This window comes from Nanorana parkeri, unplaced genomic scaffold (genome assembly GCF_000935625.1).
Source record: "Nanorana parkeri isolate BGI_ZX_2015 unplaced genomic scaffold, ASM93562v1 scaffold967, whole genome shotgun sequence".
Taxonomy (NCBI): Eukaryota; Metazoa; Chordata; class Amphibia; order Anura; family Dicroglossidae; genus Nanorana; species Nanorana parkeri.
Window position 1 is genome coordinate 379963 of NW_017307235.1, and position 6990 is coordinate 386952.

The following is a 6990-nucleotide window of genomic DNA, read 5'->3' on the forward strand; positions in this document are numbered from 1 at the left end:
TGCCTTTTTGAGTACTATTGGACCTTCTACCGGGATTTCTTGCAATCCATCAAATAAACGAAATCAAGAAAATTGGATTATCAGAAATGATTGCAGCAATTTCTAGCCTCTGCGAGGCCGGCCGCTGCTATATCCTCGTTCCAGACAAATCTTTTTTCTTCTTTGTGGGGGGGATTGTAAACTGTCTGCTGACCAATCGGGAGGTGAACAATACACTGCACTGTGTCCTTTGTGTGTATTCTGACTGATTTCTATGACGGCCTTTGTGTCATTGTGAAGAATTCCAACAGAAAAAGCTGAATTGGGCTTTGGCCACAGTAGAGGAACTTTTGTCATCAAAGGACACTTTCTGTTTGGACGTCTCGCTGAGTGTGCAGATGGCCGCCGCGGCTGCGCTGCCCTTTCCTTAGTACCTGTAGGTGGTATTAAGTTCATCTCCATCTGTAATCGTGTCACAGTCAGATGTCTAATCCTATAACAAGTCACTCACACCAGCAGCCTAGTTTCCAGCTCCTGTCCTAGAAGAGGCTGCCACGGGCTCCGGTGTCACCATGAAGGCCCTATTTCTCCTCAGCTTGGTCCTCGCTCTACCTCTGGGCAGTAAGTGCAATCTCATTGCTGTTTTGTTGTACCGTGTAGGGGCTGAACACGCCAAAAATTGTTTACGTGAGAGTGAGCTCAGCAGCTGGGAACATAGAAGTCTTTTGGGCTCCAGTAAGGCTCTGAAAATTTTGGTAAGGGATTTTCTATTTTTATCTTCTTGTTTTAAGTGAAATGCTCTTTTGACTATGGATGGTTGGCCACGAAAATTTACATGAAGCCCACTTTCTATACCACCATCGTGTGGAGTGGTAAGACTCTCTCAGTATGGTCAACCTTTATAGTATGGGAGCAATGTGGGCTTCTGATTAGGGTAACAGAAGAAGGAGTTATGAGATGTAATTTGCAAATTTACATGAAGCCCAATTTCTTCAAGTACCACCATCATGTGGAGTAGTAAGAAGATCTCCTTATTGTCAACCTTTTATAGTACGGGAGCAATGTGGGCTTCTGGTGAGGGTAACAGAAGGAGGTATTATGAGATATAAATTGCCGATTTACATGATGCCCAATTTCTTAAAATACCCCCATCATGTGAACTGGTAAGAAGTTCTCCGTATGGTCAACCTTTATAATACGGGAGCAATGTGGGCTTCTGATTAGGGTAACAGGAGAAGGTATTATGAGATGTAATTTGCAAATTTGTGTAAAGCCCAATTTCTTCAAGTACCACCATCATGTGGATTGGTAAGATGTGCTCAGTATGGTCAACCTTTTATCGTACGGGAGCAATGTGGGTTTCTGGTGAGGGTAACAGAAGGAGATATGAGATTTAGTTTATAGATTTACATGATGCCCCATTTCTTAAACTACCACCATCATGTGGAGTGGTAAGAAGCTCTCAGTGGTGTATTACAGAATGGCCAATCTTTCCTTGGAGCAATGTGGGTTTCTGGTGAGGGTAACAGAAGGAGGTATTATGAGATATAATTTGCAGGTTTACATGATGTCCAATTTCTATACCACCATCATGTGGAGTGATAAGAAGATCTCCGTATGGTCAATCTTTATCGTACGGGAGCAATGTGGGTTCCTAATTAGGGTAACAGGAGAAGGTATTATGAGATATCATTTGCAAATTTACATGAAGCCCAATTTCTTCAAATACCACCATCATGTAGAGTGGTCAGAAGATCTCCGTATGGTCAGCCTTTATATTAGAGGAGCGTTGTGGGTTTCTCATTAGGGTAACAGGAGAAGGTGTTATGAGATGTAATTTCCAAATTTACGTGAAGCCCAATTTCTCCAAGCACCACCATTATGTGGAGTGGTCAGAAGATCTACATATGGCCAACCTTTATAGTACGGGAGCAATGTGGGTTTATGGTGAGGGTAGCAGAAGGAGATATTATAAGTTATCATTTTGCAGATTTACCTGATGCCCAATTTCTTAAAATACCCCCATCATGTGGAGTGGGAAGAAGCTCTCAGTGGTGTATTACAGAATGGCCAATCTTGATAATGCCGGCGCAATTTGAGTTTATGATTAGGGTACCAGGAGAATATTATGATATGCATTTTACAGGTGACCATATACAGGCAGATGTTCCATTTAAGACAGTGGTGGTCAACCTACTTGATTTGGGTTTACCAAATTGGGTTCCTGGGTATGGTACCAGGAGCAGGTGTTGTGAGATGCAGTCTACAGTTGACCATATACAGGCAGATTCATCTAAGACAGCGGTGGTGGTCAACTCGATGTAGCCTAGTTTCCAGCTCCTGTCCTAGAAGAGGTTGCCACAGGTACCGGTGTCACCATGAAGGCCCTATTCCTCCTCAGCCTGGTCCTCGCTCTACCTCTGGGCAGTAAGTGCAATCTCATTGCTGTTGTGTTGTACCATGTAGGGGCTGAACACACCAAAAATTATTGAGAGTGAGCTCTGGTGGGATGAATGACCAGCTGGCTCCATATGGGTCTTGAGGGGCTTCAAACATGCTTTGGAAAGATTTTTTTTTATTATGTTCTTTTTGAAAGTGAAATGCTCCTTTTAGCAATGGATGGTTGGCTGTGAACATGTACACGAAGCCCAATTTCTTCTCACTTCTTTTGCATCTATAAAGGAGGACTGTCTCCTAAAGTCTGTGGCAGCCCTATACAAAGGTCTTGTTACTGGAGGTGACTTTGGCTTACCCATCCCCCCCAGTATTTACAAAAACCGAAATGTCAGATTTGGGGGGGGGGGGTATACATTTAATTCTGGTAGACATTACCAATATTCTGAGGGATAAATCATGATTGCACAATGTGTGGATTTCTCAGGCAATGCAACGGTTGTGGATCTCTTACATTCCCAGGAAGTGATCAAAACTGGTAGCAAACAATTGTACAAATGCTGGAAAATATATCTGGATTTTCATCATTCGTTCAGCAGCAGCAGCAGGAGGAGGATTGTTCAAGAACGTGGAATGTGAAGTGGAAAGTGATCCAGGAACAGAAAAGGGCTAAGAGTCCGATATTATAAGGAAGGGGAAGAAAACCCCTACGGGGGACATTTGGATTATTTTTTTTTTTAATGCTCTTGTTAAAAGTGAAATGTTCCTTTAACTATCCCTGGATGTCTATACAAGTCTACATGATGGCCAGTTTCCTAAACTAAACTCCGGAGTTAAGTCTTAAAAATAAATTCAGGTATCTTAAAGGAGAACTATGGGGTTAAGGCTTTTCCCCATAGTTCTCCTTAGGGTAACGGGAAGACACAAACTAGCGTCCTCCCGTCACCCTAAGCTCAGTATACAGAGAGCTGTAGCTCGCGGTATACTGAGACGCCGCAGCTGAAGCGGATCCCGACAATTGTGCCAGGATCCGCCCAGCTGCATGAGTGACAGCTGGCTCTGCCTATCTAGAGGCAGAGCCAGCTGTACCCGCCCCCTCCCCCGTCCGTTCCGCCAGTCAGCGCTGGAGGAGCGGGGAGGGGAGAATCCAGCCCCTCCCCTGTCACGGCAGAGAGCCATGACAGGATTGAGAGGTGAGCGAACGCCGGTATGTGTTCGCTCACTTCCCGATCTACTGAGCCGACCTGTGACAGTCTCATTGTCACGGGTCGGCTAGAACTATGAGATGAGTGAAAAGCACTCACCTCATAGTTCTCCTTTAACTATGAACAATGTATCTTATTTGTGTATCACTCGGCTGTAGATCCTCCAATCATCTCTGAATTGGTGCCGACACTGTCCTTCCTTCTGGAGGGGGGCTACTTTTCTTCCTCATGGTCCCTGTGTGTGTTGTAAAGTAGTCACCGCGCCAAGCTCACTCCCGGGATGGACTACAATCTCAATACGAATCAGTAAACTAAACATGAGATTGTAGTCCATCCCGGGAGCGAGCTTGGAGCGACTTCCTTTTATAAAGGAAGCCACCCGTTGACACCTGCTGCACCCACGTCTTATCTCATGGAGCAGCGGTTCTGAGTTTGATGGGTACACGGACTGTATGCCTTTCATAAAAGGGGCACCCAGATGCCCCCCTTCCTTGTGAATAGGTAAGGGGTACCTGTTACCTCCACTCACTCACCAAATATAGTGACATTGTAAAATATATATATATATATCTAAAATGTATTTTAAAAAAACAAAACACAATGCAGAGTTATTATTTATTAAAAAGACCGTCGGACCGGAAGATGGTGAGAGTTGTGACGGTGTGAGGATTTATACTCGTCGTCCACCAGGGGGCGCCCCGGTCTCACAGGACAAGCTGAGGGGTCTCTGAAGCTTCCACTACAATGCATCCAATGGACGGATCTCAGGGATCTTCAGTTCCCCGCAGGAGGGATTCTCAGCGTCCTCAGGACTTATTTCTCTGCAGCAAAACCCTGAGTGACATTTTATCTGCTGAGACTCTGAAGAGCAGAAACAATTGTTCTATTTATTTGTTTTATTTTATAAATGACTTTTCAGCTTTGTTTCATCTCAGTGCCGCCCCAGCAGTGGCTGCGTGGCGTTGGTCAGGGTGGGTTTCCTGACGGTGACAACAGTGGACCATGACTGCATCATGTGTTACAGTGTGGTCACCTACAGCTTCTAATGGGACAGGTTGGAGGAGGGGGGGGGTCTCACCACTGGGTCTCGGTGCTTCTCTATGCAATGCAGGCACATCATGACTGGTAGGAGGGGCTGGCAGGGTGCTTTGCATAGTTCCTGCCTCAGTACTACTCCCAAGAGCCTGATGGTTCTTGGGAGGAGTTATGCAAATGTTAAAATGCCTTGATGGGTGGGTGTCAGTCCAGAGAAGTGGGCGTTCGTAGGCAAACTTTATTGGCCTTAGGCAACGCCCACATGTGATGCTGAGCCTCCGTGATTGAAAGAACTGAAATCCAATGAAGGAAAGGGGCGGGGCCAGGGACAGTCAGGTTAGGGAGGAAAGTGCTAGATGATGCTGGACAGCCAGGAAATGAATCTAAGTCCAGGAGAGGAGCCACTACAACTGTACAAGACTGAAGGGAAGGCCGGAGGTCAGATAGAAGACTGAAGGGAGGACGGAGGTCAGATAGAAGACTAAAGGGGAGGACGGAGGTCAGATAGAAGACGGAAGGGGAGACCGGAGGTCAGATAGAAGACGGAAGGGAAGGCCGGAGGTCAGATAGAAGACTGAAGGGAGGACGGAGGTCAGATAGAAGACTAAAGGGGAGGACGGAGGTCAGATAGAAGACGGAAGGGGAGACCGGAGGTCAGATAGAAGACGGAAGGGAAGGCCGGAGGTCAGATAGAAGACTGAAGGGAGGACGGAGGTCAGATAGAAGACTAAAGGGGAGGACGGAGGTCAGATAGAAGACGGAAGGGGAGACCGGAGGTCAGATAGAAGACGGAAGGGAAGGCCGGAGGTCAGATAGAAGACTGAAGGGAGGACGGAGGTCAGATAGAAGACTAAAGGGGAGGACGGAGGTCAGATAGAAGACGGAAGGGGAGACCGGAGGTCAGATAGAAGACGGAAGGGAAGGCCGGAGGTCAGATAGAAGACTGAAGGGAGGACGGAGGTCAGATAGAAGACTAAAGGGGAGGACGGAGGTCAGATAGAAGACGGAAGGGGAGACCGGAGGTCAGATAGAAGACGGAAGGGAAGGCCGGAGGTCAGATAGAAGACTGAAGGGAGGACGGAGGTCAGATAGAAGACTAAAGGGGAGGACGGAGGTCAGATAGAAGACGGAAGGGGAGACCGGAGGTCAGATAGAAGACGGAAGGGAAGGCCGGAGGTCAGATAGAAGACTGAAGGGAGGACGGAGGTCAGATAGAAGACTAAAGGGGAGGACGGAGGTCAGATAGAAGACGGAAGGGGAGACCGGAGGTCAGATAGAAGACGGAAGGGAAGGCCGGAGGTCAGATAGAAGACTGAAGGGAGGACGGAGGTCAGATAGAAGACTAAAGGGGAGGACGGAGGTCAGATAGAAGACGGAAGGGGAGACCGGAGGTCAGATAGAAGACGGAAGGGAAGGCCGGAGGTCAGATAGAAGACTGAAGGGAGGACGGAGGTCAGATAGAAGACTAAAGGGGAGGACGGAGGTCAGATAGAAGACGGAAGGGGAGACCGGAGGTCAGATAGAAGACGGAAGGGAAGGCCGGAGGTCAGATAGAAGACTGAAGGGAGGACGGAGGTCAGATAGAAGACTAAAGGGGAGGACGGAGGTCAGATAGAAGACGGAAGGGGAGACCGGAGGTCAGATAGAAGACGGAAGGGAAGGCCGGAGGTCAGATAGAAGACTGAAGGGAGGACGGAGGTCAGATAGAAGACTAAAGGGGAGGACGGAGGTCAGATAGAAGACGGAAGGGGAGACCGGAGGTCAGATAGAAGACGGAAGGGAAGGCCGGAGGTCAGATAGAAGACTGAAGGGAGGACGGAGGTCAGATAGAAGACTAAAGGGGAGGACGGAGGTCAGATAGAAGACGGAAGGGGAGACCGGAGGTCAGATAGAAGACGGAAGGGAAGGCCGGAGGTCAGATAGAAGACTGAAGGGAGGACGGAGGTCAGATAGAAGACTAAAGGGGAGGACGGAGGTCAGATAGAAGACGGAAGGGGAGACCGGAGGTCAGATAGAAGACGGAAGGGAAGGCCGGAGGTCAGATAGAAGACTGAAGGGAGGACGGAGGTCAGATAGAAGACTAAAGGGGAGGACGGAGGTCAGATAGAAGACGGAAGGGGAGACCGGAGGTCAGATAGAAGACGGAAGGGAAGGCCGGAGGTCAGATAGAAGACTGAAGGGAGGACGGAGGTCAGATAGAAGACTAAAGGGGAGGACGGAGGTCAGATAGAAGACGGAAGGGGAGACCGGAGGTCAGATAGAAGACGGAAGGGAAGGCCGGAGGTCAGATAGAAGACTGAAGGGAGGACGGAGGTCAGATAGAAGACTAAAGGGGAGGACGGAGGTCAGATAGAAGACGGAAGGGGAGACCGGAGGT